This window comes from Perissodus microlepis, chromosome 11 (genome assembly GCF_051167445.1).
Source record: "Perissodus microlepis isolate ML-2025 ecotype Zambia chromosome 11, ASM5116744v1, whole genome shotgun sequence".
In the NCBI taxonomy this organism is placed as follows: Eukaryota; Metazoa; Chordata; class Actinopteri; order Cichliformes; family Cichlidae; genus Perissodus; species Perissodus microlepis.
The window spans coordinates 34,298,364-34,305,150 of record NC_140471.1 but is presented as its reverse complement, the minus strand read 5'-3'; positions in this window follow the sequence as shown (position 1 = coordinate 34,305,150).

Below are 6,787 nucleotides of genomic sequence, written 5' to 3'. Positions count from 1 at the left end.
GGCCATATAGCAGGGTCATGGTGTTGAAACACCATAAAAAAGTAGTGTTTAATAAATTAAGTATCAGGATATCTGCCCTCATCAGGGTAACCTTTCCCCTTTCATACCCAGATATATCTCAAAACCAGCACATATGACAGTTTGCCTCTTCTGTTTGATGCTCATGAAGGACTGCTGGACCAACTGGTTCAGGAGCCTCTGACACATGAGGGTGTCAGGCTGAGGGCAAGGGGTGGTAAACATGACCGCACCGGATGGCCTAGGAAATGCAAGGGCCACTGGTTTAGTTGTTAATTTATGGACAACCTGACAACACCCGTGCCAACAATGCAACTGCGCTTCAGCTGATGCTAAATGTGTCCCGTTGAGGAAAGAAGCCATCAAGTGAGCAGGTATGCAACCTGAGCACATGACTGAAATAGAAATTCAAAGGAAAGAATGACATGTTTGTTATGACGTCTTGTGCCTTGCATGACCCTCGAAAAGATAGTATCTGAGTGTTTTGTGCTCAGAGGCACAATTTATTAATTGCTTGTGTGGTGCTTCAGAAAAGAGTAGTGACAGACAGACAAGGAAGAAGTGAAATTTAGATTCACTGGGAAATGAGTGTGTTTGCCTGAACATGTATTTCTGTGCATGAAAAAACGATCACGTGATGAAAAATGTGAGCTGAATTTGTGGTTGACTAAAAAGGTATGTGCAATCTAAATTTCCTTCAGATGCTGGAAATGAACTCCACAGAACTTCCTCTTTTCTACAGCTCTTTATGATTAAATTGTCATCAAACTGAAGCGAATGATTCCTTATTTCTATACATTTATTAGGCAGCACAAATACACAAGTGTGTTTACTCACTGCAAAGACACTGGGCTGAGTTTTTGAAAGTCACTGCTGTTTCCTTTGGGCGATTGGGGTTGATTAAGAGGTTAACTGTGGAGAGTCATGGCGTCTTTAAGGGAGATTTATCTGTTCCTGCTCTGACCCCTCGGGGGTAGCTTCCCTCACCCCCAGTGTCCCCAGGATTTATTTAGTTATTTGTTTATCTGTTGGAAGGGGTCACCCTTTTCTGCACTACATCTCTGCCCTGTTTGTGCATCTCAAACCCATTTTTCATCTTGTTTCTTGTGGGATTCAACGTTGGTTCCATTTGCTGACTAAGCGAAGAGGACACGAGTGAAGGCCCCACCGAGTCTCGTGACCTTTAACATTTGGCAGCGATACGCTCCCAAAATTGGTTATTTTCATTTAACACATTTTGCTATCTGTTAAACTTTGGCCCCATTTAGAGGAATTATGGTGTTTTCCTAATTGCTTCCTGACAGTTCTAATTCAGCTGGGCTTTAATTTATTACCCTTTATTTCCTATTTTTGTATTATTTCATTAAAGTGCTTGCGTCTTTTCACAGACATGGTGAAAGAGAGTTTAAAATTCTGGCAGATGAAGCATTAGCTTATCATTTCAGGAAAGGATTTGTTTTAAGCACATTTATTCACATCGCCAATTTGTTTTGTGACATGACATCTTGTGTTTATTTACTTTGGTTTTTACATTTATCATATTATCAGGGGCAAACAAAATTCTATAGAGGGATGTTTCCCTTTCTACTCACGGTAGGTCAGATCTAAAGTAGAATTTCCCTGCTTCGTTAATACATTTTTTACTGACTTGCCTAACTAGACAGCTTTTTGTCTTGAAACGCGTCATATTTGAAAGCTTAAAACGTTATCGCACGACATCCCAAACTCATCTTCACCAGTGTAAAATCCACAAGTGATCCCATGTACTCACTATCTGTAGTACTCGGCATCTCTCAAAACGTCACGCATGCACTTACTCAGTCAAACATAGTGTCACACCTCTTGTGTAAGCGTGTTAGTCAGTGTTAAGAGGCATCAGGCCTTTTTTGCTGAGGTGAAGGGAAGGCAGGGTGGTGTGGTGGGCTGGTGTGTGGGGGGGGACTATACAGGGAATGCTATGTGGCTTGCATGACCTGGCATGTCTCTGAAGCTGGAGGGGGTCTTGACCTCTGACCCAGGGCTCCAAAACTAGGAAGATGAAAAAGGGGGTTAGGGTGGGAGGGATTTGCCTCTAAACAAGGGCTTCTGTTTCGATCACTCCAGGAATGTCAGTTCCATAAAAAGATGCCCACAGAGAGAAAGAGGGAAAGAAAGAAAAGGAAGAGAGAAAAAAGGAGAGATAGATCTATCTATCTATCTATAGATCTATCTATCTATCGATCTATCTATCTCACCTTCCTCATGCAGTGTTTGTGGCCATTTTGGCTCTCAAACAGTGGTCTTGCAGTCAGGCCATAAATTAATCTCTGGACCCTGGCTGAAGCCGGAGCCCTTGTGACTCCCCAGTCGAGGTGACCTGCAACAGAACAGTGTTGACACTGCAGAGGTTGAGTCAGGAGAACCTCCTTTTTTTTCTACAATGTCTTCCTGATCATGCACTAGAGCCAGGACACAGGCCCAACTAGACCATGGAGAAAGCATCTAATCTGCCCCCTCCACAGAAAGAGGCTCACTGACGACTTGTGTCTTTGGACAGATGTCATATTTGTGTTCAGCTCAGGAGGTGATAGAGGGAGCAGTAAAAATTAGGCAATATGTCTGCTCGCAGCAAAGAGGCTGGAGATAGTGAGGGCAGTTTGGAGTCATCTTGTGGTTCCTAGAGTGGGGAAATCTGTCTGCAGTTTCATGAATGAATGTATCTGGAACCAAAAAAAGTGCTTTGATCACAAAAAAAGTGATTTTCTTTTTGTAGATAGAATTATAAATACCAATTTATTTTAATGACTGAATATTTGTCTATGTTGAGCAAAAACGCCACGTTGGTTTAACCTTTCCACTATTTTTATCCTAAATTATAGATCAACTTCAGACGTGTTTAGAAGAATACAATGTCATGACTTAATTGAACTCACCACTCCACAAATAAAGATAAAAACATATTGCCTTACACCATTCAGAGGTTTTTGGAGAGCCAGTATGAATTTAGAGGCAAGGACAAGGTATAATAAGATGATGTATAACAGGTTTAACCGTTTATAGGGCACTTACTGAGTGAATGGAAATTCAACATTTCAAGTACTATTGAATTATATCACAGCACTTTTTTATTTGATTGGTTTTTTTCAACATTTTTTATTTTTCTGTTGCAAATCAAGGTCAGTGAAGTGAGCAAACATGATTCCTCACCCAAGAAAGGGTTAACCTAGTGGAGTATAAATGTGTAGGTTACAATTTAGCTTGCTAACATAATGGAAGAAGAGCTGTAAGCATGTATAGCACAGAGAAGACATAGGAAGATGTAGAAGGTCAGCTTTAAGGGGGATGAGAATCTGTGTCCAAAAGTGGAAGAACGTCAGGAAGTCCAGTGATTCCTAGCACTGTTGTTGTTACTGTAATAGCGCCAATGCTTTATTTGCTCGTGTATACATTTTTCTTTTGCTTTGTTTTGTGTAACGCTTTGCAAATTTCCAGGATTTTTCTGTTTACTGTAGTTAACTGCACTGCATGACCACTGGAGGAAAAATATCTCCCCCCTCACAATGCATACAAAGATGTAAGTGATCATGTAAGCAGAGGCAGTTGTGACAGAATATCTAAACATTTTGACCACCATTCTTTATGCAATGTCAAGACTTGTGACAGCAGACTGTCTACAAACAGGCCTTAAGTGTTTCCATACTGTACAGTAAATGGCTCACAACATAAGCTGTCCAGTTACTAAAAGTATAAAGTAAAAGTATACCCATTCTGAAATTCTGAAAGGTTAAAATTCTACATTAGTACACATTATTCTGAAAATGGTGGCAGTCAAACAAGTAATACTACAATCAAAAAAATATTCCTGAGCAGAGGGGAGATTGTGTTTTGTTTCTTTGGGAAATGAAGTAACTTGGTCACCTTGAAATCTATGAAATGTTCAGATAAAATAATTTGCCTCTAAGTTACAAGTTTAAGAGTTCAAAATGTATTTTTGCTTATAAATGTGCAGCAGCTGGTTAGAATACAGGTAAGACAAACAGCAAGTTAGCAACTTGATGGAACTTTTGTGAAAGGTCAGAGGAGCTAACTTGTTCCTACAGGTTCTATTTGTGGATCATCACTCCCTGTTGACTCTGCCAGTAACTAATCAGGGGCTCATTTAGGGTTTTCTGTCTCAGCTCGGACTGATCATAACTTTTGATTGGATAAGTTTAAATCCTCCAGTATGATGTCTCTTTGATGGAATTTCCACCGGCCTACTAGACCCTTTATAATTACTTGACCCAGGAGATCTTGGATAACTCTTAATAAGCAATTGAAATGGTGTGAGGACATCCTCTGTGCTGGTACTGAAGTTTTCTGTCTGGCTGCTGTACAGTACCAGTCAAGATGCAGGATATCCCAAAAGTTGAAAGCTGAAAGTGACCCAGCAGTGTCCAGGGGTGCACCCAACTTCTGCATACTTAACCATTAGGCCACTTGCACACAGATCTACTGAGAGGCCATCATCTAACAGTTAAACGTGTGTAGGGGTGGAAAAAGGCCAAATTCCCCTCCCTGTTGTTAAAATCTCAGACGGTGGTCTTTAACACATTCTCCCACTCCCTCCCTCTTGCAATCCCAATAAAAACCTCTGACCAACAGTTGACCTTTTCCATAGGCCCATCTTGCTGTTCTCCGTCTATCTCTCCACTCCCTTCTTTCCTTCCATCTCTCCTTCTCTTCTTCCCGCTGCCACGGCAGTCTATGGCAGTCCAATGGGATCCAGCAGCTGCAATCAGAGGGGGGTGGGGTTTGGGGTGTAGACGGGGTGGGGGTGGGGGGCAGGGTCAAGGGGGGTCACAGTAGTGGTAAAGTCATCGCCATGCCTCCGATGCAGGGGCATCGCTTCTGCCTTCAAAGGCTGCGCAGTGACGTCCATACATCCCTTGCACCCCTTCTCCTCTTCCACCCCCTGCCTCTTACTCCCTTGTGGCCCCCTTTGGCCCTGCAGTTTCTTGGCTCATAGGGGTCAAGGCAGCCAAGGGTTAATAAAGTGATACCAGGTGTTGGCCAGAGAGAAACATTTCCCCCTTCTTCTCTCTGAACTCCCACCAGCAACAAACTTTGGGCCCCCCATTTCACACCACGAAATCCTACTGGGACATCAAGCCTGAGAGTGAGCCTGTTAGAAGGGGTGGCCGTGCATGTCAAAGTAAAAACACCCCTCAGGTTGAGTTTAGGACATGCCCTCTGTGTGTGTGTGTGTGTGCATGTGAGAGGGTCACCCATATCCTGAATGTATGTAGATGTGTTTGCACATGCATATGATGCACAACGGTCCACTACTAGCAACCTCAATGGCTCCAAAGGGCCTCTGGAACAATAAAGGGTTAACTGACCAAACAAAGTGGTCATTTATGTGTCAGTAGCAGGACATTGGAAGCAGAAAAGATTCCAAATCCAACCACTGTCTTTCTCTTGGATCACTGGGCACACAAACATACAGAAGGGGGAGGGGATATGGTAAGATTTTAGGCTGTGCAAAGAGTAGAGATGAAATGGTGGAGTCTTATCTTGACCACTAGAAAAGAGGAGGTTGAATAGCTGTGAACATCAAACCCAGTAAAAGGGAGTCATTGTGCCGAAAGCAAATGGCCTCTGACAACTAGGAAAGAACAAACAGAAGAAAGCCGTCAGTGTACAAGTGCTAGCGCTGAAGGGATGCTGAAATTAACAAGAAGGGGCTCTGGCTTGTGTGCAAGTGTGAAAATGTGTGTACGAGGATTTGACCATACGTGCATAAAAATGTGCCAGGACATTTGCAAAAACACCAAAAGTTTGCCCTGGACTTTCAGTCCCACCTGCTAAATGAAGAGAGTCCTAATTAACACTAATTAACATCAACGACAAGTTGGGGCCATTAGTCCAGCTAATCCCCAGTTTACATTTTCCCCTCTCTCTGGAACCCTGCTGGAGAGTTCTAACTCAGTGAAAGAAAGGATGCATTGTTAACCAGCTCCGCATCAAAGATACAAGCCCTCTTGAAATGAGTTGCCTCCATTAGGGCCCGAGAGCCGGCCCTGATCTGAACACTCTGCTCAAACAGCCCGGGGAGTGGAAAAAGAGAGGGGCAGGGAGATCAACCCCACATTTAGACTGCTCTATCCAATTCATCATTGACTCATTTGCACTCTTTCATGAACCCCAGCCGTGTCAAAAAGGAAAAATAAACCACAGCAAAGCTTGAAAACAGTGGCAAAATATCTGTAAAAGATACAAAAAGTGCTCAGACTAATTTTCCAAATTGACAGAGTAGCTACTAAATCTGCATTAGGGGCAGCAGGTAGTGGCTGTGGTGTAATACTCTTGTCAGACTCTAGAGTTTAAAACCAGCTTTTTGTTGTTGTTTTTGTTTGTTTTTTTTACAAAATCTAACAAAATTACAGCCTCAGATGAACAACAAAACAAATCTGCGTAATTTTTATTTAACACAAGCTCAGCCAAAAGGCAGAAGCAAAGTGTGAAAGATTAAATGCAGCAGTATATGAAAGATTACTGTTTCCATGGGGGGTAAATAACATTCAGAGGTCGCTAATCAAATGTACCTGATAACTTAGTCACCAGCAAGTATGACTCTATGAAAGTGCAAATTTTGGCAGGTCCATTTCTGAAGCAAACTGCCAAAACTCAACTGTGCCTTAACGCTGTCTCAAAGGGGAAAGATATTAACACTGCCCATCAACCTAGGAAGGGTTATGAGGTCAATTTAAAGTCCATTATTCAACTATGAGAAAGAATCTTCACATCG